This window comes from Chenopodium quinoa, unplaced genomic scaffold, assembly GCF_001683475.1.
Source record: "Chenopodium quinoa cultivar QQ74 unplaced genomic scaffold, ASM168347v1, whole genome shotgun sequence".
NCBI lineage: Eukaryota > Viridiplantae > Streptophyta > Magnoliopsida > Caryophyllales > Amaranthaceae > Chenopodium > Chenopodium quinoa.
Window position 1 is genome coordinate 2,033,400 of NW_018743942.1, and position 10,081 is coordinate 2,043,480.

The 10,081-nt window shown below is 37.1% G+C and overlaps 1 pseudogene; it reads left to right on the forward strand.

Moving 5' to 3' along the window:
- The first annotated feature begins 1,897 nt into the window (after nt 1-1,897).
- LOC110688856 lies at nt 1,898-5,703 on the forward strand (annotated as a pseudogene).
- Nucleotides 5,704-10,081: the final 4,378 nt, after the last annotated feature.

Below are 10,081 nucleotides of genomic sequence, written 5' to 3' on the forward strand. Positions count from 1 at the left end.
TCTGTACGGTTCGATGAGCCTTCGGCGAGGGTCAAAAGTTGTGTTTCTGGTATTTCGTCGTTGTCCATAACATCTAACGAATTTGATTTTGCAAAATTTAAAAAATTTGTTTGATTTCACGGTGGTTGGGGTGGTTGTCCAATGAACGTCGGTGACCGTTGACCACAGAGAGAACGGTAAAAAGTTTTGTGTACAGTAAAAGTGTGAAATTGAGGTACAATTAATTATTTTTATAATCGTTATTATAAGGTTAATTATGTAATTTAATTTTATTTTACGGGCGTTAGTTAGATAATCGAGGGCGATATTTAACAACCTTTTTTTTTTTATCTATTTCTAAACTTTTTTTATTCAACATTTAATTATATTTACGACGTGGGGTACTGTGATAAAATGGGTACACTATATTACGAGTAGTTTATTGTAATGAATAATAAATTAATGTAAAGTAGTTCACTAATATCCATTAAGCTAACCTTAGTTAATTTGGTTTCAAAAAAAAAAAAAAACTTTAGTTAATTTTGTGAGATATGATCCTTAGAGCTTTTAAAACCGTGCAATCGCACGGGTACTATACTAGTTAATAATCTAAATCAAAAGCTAACTCTAGATTTGTTATTATTATTTGATCTTTAAAATCATTATACAAAAGAGGACATAAAGTTAAATAACTAATTAATACTCCGTATGATCAACTGGAATAACTAATTAAAGAATATTGAGGATATACTAGACGATATACGTTAACGAAACCCGTTTAAAACTAGCAAAACTAGTTGTCAAACCGACTGAGTTCAACTCGAACCGATTACAACCCGACTCGATTAGGACCCGATATGTGTTGACCCAAAACCCGCTTTAAACTGACAAACCCCGTTTTTAAACCGACCGAATTTAACCCGAACTGATTATGACCTGAACCAATTATAACCTGACCCGATTAGAATCCGACCCGAAAAGAAACTGCAATAAAAATAAACCAAACCGAACCGACCCAAAATGATTTAAAACCGACCCGAACTGACCCGTTAATAATTCCAACCCGTTAAAACCGACCCGTTACTAACCGAAAACCGATAAGCCGAACACAACACTGAACCGAAAATCCGATTGATACCCCTAGATGATTATGATAACCATGGTAATTGACTTATCATCACACTTAACAACAATGTCATCTCCTGCCTTAAACTGAGCTATCCTACCAACTACCAAGCTCTTCTACCTCCTCAATGACCCGATCCAATCTAGCAACAGTCTCCACTAGCAATGATGCAGAGGCCGCAAATAGTAATGCCTCAGCAAACTCTAGGCGTGTGATGACTATCTTGCCAACATTTTTTTGTCTACTCCACCTTCCTTCTCTTTAGGTGGAAGACCCTCAATCAGTAGCTTTAAAAACTCCCCTACCATAGTCTCAAGACTCTCAACAAATTTTTCCATACCAAGTTTTAAGACAGACTCTTCTGCCCTACTGAGAGGATGAAAAAGCAAGACTAGAAAATAATTTTCGATTTACTTAATATTTACTTAGTATCAAAACAAATATTTTCATTTACTAATATATTTACCTACTCTCAAAATAAATATTCTCATTTTACATAACGTCATAACCACAAGGCCTTTTTTTAACACCCATGTAAAAAAAACAAATATAACCGTATAAAAGTGGAGGAGGAAATACGAATTATTGAGTCATCAACTCTCAAGTCATATTTAGATATCAAGTCTTTCGTACAAAGTTAGTCTTATCTTTAAACTCGAGGCCGGGACCTCTTTTTTCTAGCATGGAGTTGATTAGTCAACAGTATACTCTTATAATGTTGCCTCTACATCAGCCATTTCACTTAGTAAATAAGACAGCTCATCTAAGCACTTGCATACAGTAATATTTTCTGAAAATGAAATTCAGGCCTTGTTCATTTTCTGTGTATAACTCTTTATTTTTGTATAACTACATTTTTGGCTCACGTTTATTTTTGAAAAGCTACATTTTTGGCATTGAAATGTTGAATTGATTAGTCAATAGTAGCATACTCTGTACTAGCTTCACTGATTGATTTATTACAGATCAGATGGCCTACATTATTACAGATGGCCTACATTATTATCTTCAAGTAGTTGAAATTTCTACTCAGCCACATCAACTTGAATCATTAAACAAATCTGATAATCTTGACCAAAATAAAGAGCGAAAGAGAGAAGCAAATGGCTGAAGCAATAGTGTTTGGCATTGCACAGGAAGTCCTGAAGAATCTGGGATCCAAGGCCCTTGCTGAGATTGCCTCGGCTTGGGGCTTCAAGGATCAGATCAAGAAGCTCACGGATACCATCAACACTATCAAAGGGAAGCTGTCGGATGCTGAAGAGAGGCAAGCTGATGATGATGTTCGTGGTTGGCTTGACAGGCTTACCACTGTTGTCTATGCTGCCGATGATTTGTTCGATGAGTTTGCTACTATTGCTGCACGAAAACAGCTCATGGGTGGAAATAAGAAGGTGCAAACATTCTTCTCCCGCAACAATCAGATAGCATTTGCCTTCCGTGTTTCCCGAAAGATTAAAAAAATTCGGGAAAAGCTTGATGACATTGTCAGTGATGGTACACGGTTCAACTTTGTACCCTGCTCTCATGAGAAAAGGAGAGTAATGACGAGGCCTATGAGAGATCAGACTTATTCTTTTGTTCATGCTGAGGAAGTTATTGGCAGAGATGATGATAAGAAATTCGTCTTGGACATGCTGCTCGCTTCTTCATCCACTGATGGCGAGCACGCGCAGAGGGACAAGATGCTCCCTGTCATATCAATTGTGGGAATGGGAGGCATGGGAAAGACAACTCTAGCTAAACTCATATTCAATGATCTTCAGGTTGAGGAATGCTTTGAGATGAGATTATGGGTGTGCGTTTCAGATCTCTTTGATATCAAGGAAATCACTGAGAAGATCCTCAAGTCTGCAACAAACGCAAAGATAACCAAGTTAGAGATGGAGCAGCTACAAGGTCAATTGCGGAAGGAAGTCGGTGATAAAAAATACTTGCTTGTTCTAGATGACGTAAGGAATGAAATTCGTGAAAAATGGCTTGAGTTGAGGGACCTCTTGAAGATTGGTAGAAAGGGAAGTAAAATCATGGTAACTACTCGATCAAGGAATGTGGCCGAAATAATGGGCACTTTTCCTCCTCATGAGTTACAAGGTCTATCAGAGGAAAAGTCCTGGGAATTATTTAAAAATCGACAACTGGTGGAGGTAGGCAAGGAGATTGTTAAGAAGTGTGGGAAACTTCCTTTGGCCATAAGAACCATAGGCAGTCTGCTTTATGGTAAGGAGGAGAGAAAGTGGTTGTCAATCAAGGATACAAGTCTTGCAAAAATACCAGAGAGCCAAAGTGACATTATGAGCATTCTCATGCTTAGCTACCATCACTTGTGGTCGCCATTGAAAAATTGCTTTGCTTATTGCTCTTTGTTTCCAAAAGACACTAAGTTGAAGAAAGAATTGTTGAAAGAGCTTTGGATGGCTGAGGGTTTCATTATTCCAGTAATTAATGAAAACCAAAGTCTAGATGAGGCTGCAGAGGACTATTTTCAAACATTGCTGCAAAGGGGCTTCTTCCAGGATATAACAAAAGATGAATGGGGTGACATTGCGGGCTGCAAAATGCACGACTTGATGCATGATCTTGCTCAAGAAGTGGCTGGAGTCAAGTACAAGTTTGCAAATTTAATGACAAAATCCTCCACTTGTCCTTTACTTATCGTTTGCCCTCGTCGTGGGAAATTCCAACTGGCATGCTAGATTTGAAGCTACTGCGCACGTTTCTTTTGCCGGAGCAATTAAGTGATGGGTCTCCCTTTAGCGAATCAGTTTGCCAACAGTTAATAAAAAGATTTAGTTGCTTGCGGGTGTTGGATCTACATGACCTCAACCTCAAAAGTTTGCCCACTTCAATAGGTAAGCTGATTCACCTGAGATTCCTCAAGTTATATGGAACATTTATTGAAGAACTCCCTGATTCAATAGCAGATCTTCATAATTTGCAAACACTAGATCTAAGTTGGTGTTCACACCTTAGAACTCTACCAGAATCAATCACAAATCTTCAGAATTTGCAAACACTAAATCTAAGTAGGTGTTCACACCTTAGAACTCTACCAGAATCAATCACAAATCTTCAGAATTTGCAAACACTAAATCTAAGTAGGTGTTCACACCTTAGAACTTTACCAGAAGGAGGTGATTTGTGTAGTAATCTTCCAAATTTGGTTGTAATTACACTTAACAATTGTAAATGTCAACAAGTCCCTGTCTTTAGCCAACTTCGTGTCTTGAAGCATCTTTCTATTTATTTTTCTATGGACGATGTGGAATATATGGAGGATGGTGTATGTGACAATTCCTCGCCATCATCAAAATCGCGAGGGATGCAAACTCTATTCTTCCCATCTCTTCAAGTACTAGAGTTAACTGGAATGACAGAACTGAAAGGATGGTGGAAAGGAGTAGAAGCAATTGAGAGTACAAATGATTCAGAAAGTACATCGTCATCTGAAATAGTTGGGGCGGGCCGACAATATGATGATCATCATCAGTTATCTATGCAATTTTGTAATCTCTCAAAATTAATTATACAAAATTGTCCAAAGTTGAAATTCCTGCCACATTGTCCAAAAGTGGAGGTTTTGACACTAACAGGCACCAATGAGAGGCTCTCAGTATTGAAGATGGCAACAACAACAGCATCTTGTTCTGTTTCGGGAAGGGCTGAATTGAAGTTGAAGGAGCTGACAATGGATAATGTGGAAGACCAACTTATGTCCCTCCCTAAACAATGTCTGCACCAGCTTTCTTCATTAACTGTTGAGTGGGATGGCAAGCTGGTAAACACTAAAAGTCTAGGGGAAGCGTTTGCAGCTCTATCTTATTCTCTCCGACGTTTGAAGTTCTCATATTGTTTAAATTTGAGAAGCATATCTCAAGGCCTGGAACATCTGACTAAATTGGAGAAGTTGGAATTCTTCGAATGTGAAGTGTTTGATGTATCAGTAAATGAACAGCCAACGACAAGTAAAGAGGGAGATGAAATGATGCCATGGAAAGCCTTCAAAACCAATCTTCGCTTTTTGCTATTTTCTAGACTTTCTAAAATGGTGAGTCTTCCGAGTGGTCTTCAACATTTGACGAACCTTCGTTGTCTGCTACTAATGTTAAATCTTGAATTCAGGGAAATACCAGAGTGGATAAGTTGTTTGTCCTCTCTTGAAGAATTACAATTGATTGATTGTCCGAAATTGACATATCTACCAGAAGGCCTTAGCAAGCTCATCTCTCTAAATAGCCTCATTATCATAGAATGCCCAGAATTGACAGAAAGATGTCGACGTCCAAATGGTCTCGACTGCCCCAAGTTTCACCATGTCCCTATTGTTATTGTTAAAGACAGCTGGTAGATTTTTTTTCAAATAATTTTTTAAATTTGTATGATACGGAGTACTAACAACTTGTTTGTTTAGAGGGATAGGAGATGATGGATAAGGATAGAAAAGAAGGGATTTAACTAGTCATTTGTTTGTTTAGAGGGATAGTGTCCATAGTGATAAGGAGGGGGTTGGGATGATGAAATTTTTATGGTACACCCGAGTGTGCATAGTATATTTTTCCATTACATACATTTTCAAAAAACGCGAGCATTATATGTTCTTTGAGTTTGTTCATTATGTTCTTTGGGTTTTTCCATTTGGTATAATTAATGTTTTGGTTTTTTCATTTGGTACCCAATTTTTATTTTTATTTCACATAGTACCATCGTAAATTTGACTTATTCTTTACTAACCTACGGTGTATTGTGATAACTAATCAGCAAAATCAGGTAGGTCAGTACTCAGTAGTCAGTAGCCATAGACTCCATTCCATGATTTAAAGTAGTATACTCCCTTTTCAAGACTTCCAAGATAGAATGATCAGTACTCGTCTCACCCACCACAACATACACCACAACATACATAATCACCTTGAAAAAAATCTTCCACTCTCAGTCGAGAACTCGATCGATAGGTCTTAGACCATCCATCACTACAGTGAGCTGATTCTGATTTCTTCAATGTTCTTGAGGTAAATGGTCGGTGCCTCTTGGCCACTTAGGGCAGCCATAGCGTTTGAAGGTGCTTATGCTCCTCTAGAGAGATGCCATGAAATGCCATTTTGCCCCTGAGTTTAGTAATTGATTCAGGAAACCAGACCCAAAAGTTGCGTAAGCTGATGACACTTCTTTAATTTGGAGGGTTCAAGTGTTGTGGTTATGAAACAAGGTCAAGGTTTTCCAAACATTACAGCTCTGTATACTCATTTTGGCCCAAAATCAGTAGATTTTTATCCAAATAGCATGTAGATAAAATTGTCAATTACAGGAAACAAAAATTTTGTTTCCTACTAGCATTGTAATTAAAAATCAGTCCGCTAATCATATATGTTAACTTAGGGACATCCATAATAAAAAGAATATATGTTATAAGCATAGGGAAATCGAGTTAAGACTTAAGAGTAACAAAGATAGACCTTGCCCCAAATGAAGTACTTGTATAAAGCAATTTACAAAGAAAAGAGGATTGCAAACAGGAGAGTTTTTTTAATCATAAAAATGTACTTGTACAAAACTAGCTAGCATTGTACAAAGCAAAGGGTTGCAGCAAATGGTTCTATGATAGTATGATATGGTAGAGAATAAATACTTCTTAGGAACAAACATAAAAAGAATCAAGATGATATGACTATTTCATATTGTACAAATTGTGAGAGATCTATTAAAAATTTAGAAGTACTCATAATTCCAAAAACGCAATGTCAGATGAAAATAATTTTAAATAATACTCAAACAAATTACCTCAAGTATTGAGGGGTGTTAGAGTACTTAGAATCGTAACCGAAACTTATACATGAGGTTTAATTTTGATTCCATGCTATGTTACTCAGACTTTTCATTTCACCTTACGTATCCATGTCGGACCCTTGACAATCGGACATGGGTATGACACCCGAACACTTTACTTATAATTCAAAATCATGAATTTTTTTTTTCCACAAAATAGCCGAGTCGAAGGCTTCGTACATGATTACATCACACTAAAGCAAAATAGATCTTCACGGGAAATGGTTGGTGAGTAGAGTGGAGCACAATAAGAGCAAAATTTCCGAGCACAACCCAAATATGTCTTGATACCAACTGCTTTTTGACGAACCTCATCCTCATCCCATGGAATTACCTTCCCTTTTATGGGACCATGAAGAAATCCCTCAATACAGAAAGCATGTCGAGTATCAAGATAAGTGAGATCCGGCCGGCCTTGCAAAATTATAGATAAAGCATTTGGTGATAGAATACATGACTGGATACTCAGGTGCATAAGTTGAGGGAAGTCAGAAGCAAGCATGAAGCATACATGCTCTGTTATCTCCAATGTGTCCAGAGAGGTCCAGCCTTTTTATATTCTTACACTGCTTACAAATCAAAGGAATTAACACAGCATGACAATGAGCTTCGTTCAACTCCGGCCAATAAGGAATCAATCTTTTAAGACCAAAAGGGAGAAGGCAAGTTGGTTGTACTATACCCTTCAACTTAGGCAACCTGTAAATGTCAGAGAAAACTTAGCCTGCAGAGAATTGGAAATATGTTCACTCACAACATAATCAACTTTAAAAAATCATGTACAAGCATGATAAAGACAAGTATACTTAGAAAGAATAAGAATTAAGAGCAAATAAACATGAGCCATATCTTGCTAAATTTAGAGGTCAGTTTGCCTAAGAGTACTTCAGTAGTTGAGTGCATGCAGCACGCTAGTGAGACTTACTACAATTGACCATGAGGCGTCCATTTGCAGTATTCTACACAGTTTCGTGGTAAAAAATTAGAACTATCACAAGTATTGCTGATTAATATATAAAATCTTGAGCTAGAATTTTTTTCTCAACTTTAAATATTAGCGATTTTATCTGTTGACCCTTATGAGGTTTTGATGATGATGTTAGTAATTGAGCAAACTTCCATTTAATAAGGATTTTCAAGTGTTGTGATGTTTGCAGGTTTAGTAAACTCTGGGAGTTGAAGTAGGAACTCAAAAAAAGAAACTTTAGAAGATCCATGAGGACAAGTAAAGTCAGAAGAAGAGTTTCAGAAATGGAACTTCAAGAAGTTTCTTAACAGGAACTTGACAACGGGTTGTAACGACATGGTTTTGGTGTAATACTAAGGCAAGACCTGAGATCTAGAATACATCAAGACTACAAGACTCTAGAACAAGAGTTTCAGAGAAGCAACATGAACACAGAGAAGTAGAAGTATATCATTCTAGGATTCATGTAAGTATGTTGGACATAAAAGTCGGTCTGGAACAAGTCTATATAGAACCAAGGTGAACTCCAGATAGTCAATGAGATTAGAGTTATTGACATGTCAGGAACTCAAAGACTGTCAGAGTTCAGGAATCTAATAGGAACTTAAGTATGCACGTCTTTAAAAGTCAGTTTTAAATTATACTTCCTCTATCCTTAAATTACATTCTTGTTTTCCTCTATTATGTGAGGAATAAATACTAGAAATAGGAATGTAATTTAGGGATGGAGGGAGCTAGTATATATTTATCTAATACGTGCATATCTTTTAAGGATTTAGTTTTACTGAATAAAGATATTTATCTTCTAATAAATCCCTTTTGGAAAAAGCTAAGTTTGTTTAAAAAGTATTTTTAAACAAAAAGATAAGATTGGAATAAAATCTGATTTTATGTTAAGTTTATCTTATTATTATTGACAGATTTTATTCTTAACAAAAAGATATATTTTCGGAAAACTTATTTTTAGATAATATCTTTTAAACTTATCTTTTCATAAAACCTACCTTTTTCAAGATGAAATGAATAATTCGAGTTTAATATAAATATGCTCATATGTATTCATTCAAGGTTGAGGCTGACAAAGTGTAGTGGTCGTGCTTAATGGTTTCATCCTTCACCATGAAGCTAAGTCAGTCCTCCTGGTCAAAGTTCCTATCAGGTTTTGGTTACAGTGCGTCCAGTGAGTTGCAGACAGATCTCAAGTGTCCAACATATTAGTTTTATCTCTTTATTCATAGATATGTATTTGGAGTTATTCGATGAGATCTTGTAATGGGGAAAAGGGTTTGAGTGTTTTTGGCTTTGGGGTGAGATTGTGAATTCACTACAAATTCACGTTTGAGTGTATAGGTTTGAATTTTCTAAAATTCAAGTGGTAGTGAGTCAAACTGATTGTGTCTTGGGTTGCACAGTGAGAAAGGAACGTGAGTGTGTCTTGGGTCGAAAAAGAAACCTGTGTGTGTCTTAGGTCTGGTAGGATAGGTTCCTACACTAGTAGAAAAAATGAAAAAGGCTCCCCTCAATGCCACCGGTTCAGTCCAAACCGGTGGCAAAAAAGGCTATAAAATGGGCGGGGAAGATTAATGAACCGGTGGCAAAAATATTTAGCCCACTGGTTTAGTTCAAATAAGTGGAAAAAATATTTAGCCCACCGGTTTGAACCGGTGCCTTTCTAAAGTGGTACCTTTTTTTTAAAAAAAAAAACCCGCCCTTATCTCTCCTTCCCTCTCCTTTTTTCATTCTCTTTCCTTTTCATTTTTGTTCTCCCAGAATTCGAAAACACGAAAACCCTGTTGCATTCCCCTTTTCCCTCCACCATAGCTGCCACCTTCAACGCCGGCCACCACCTGCATTGCCAGAGAATCGAAAACCCTCCACCACAGCCTCTTTCTCTTTCTCCCATGTCCTTCAATTCTCTTTCCCCTTTCTTTCTCTTTCATTTTCGGAGGTTCAACCACAACCTCCACCACAACCGCCTCCACCACTCCACAACCGCCTCCATCACTCCAACGCCGCACCACCGTCGTTGGGTCGTCCTCAATCTCTCCTCTCTTTAGCTTCCACCTCCAACTAGCTTAGGGTAAGTTTAAATTTTACTCTTAAAAATTGAACAATTATTTTGAAATATGTACTTATATTATTTTCAATTGTATTTTGAACAATTGTTAAGCAAATTAAAGTTAAGG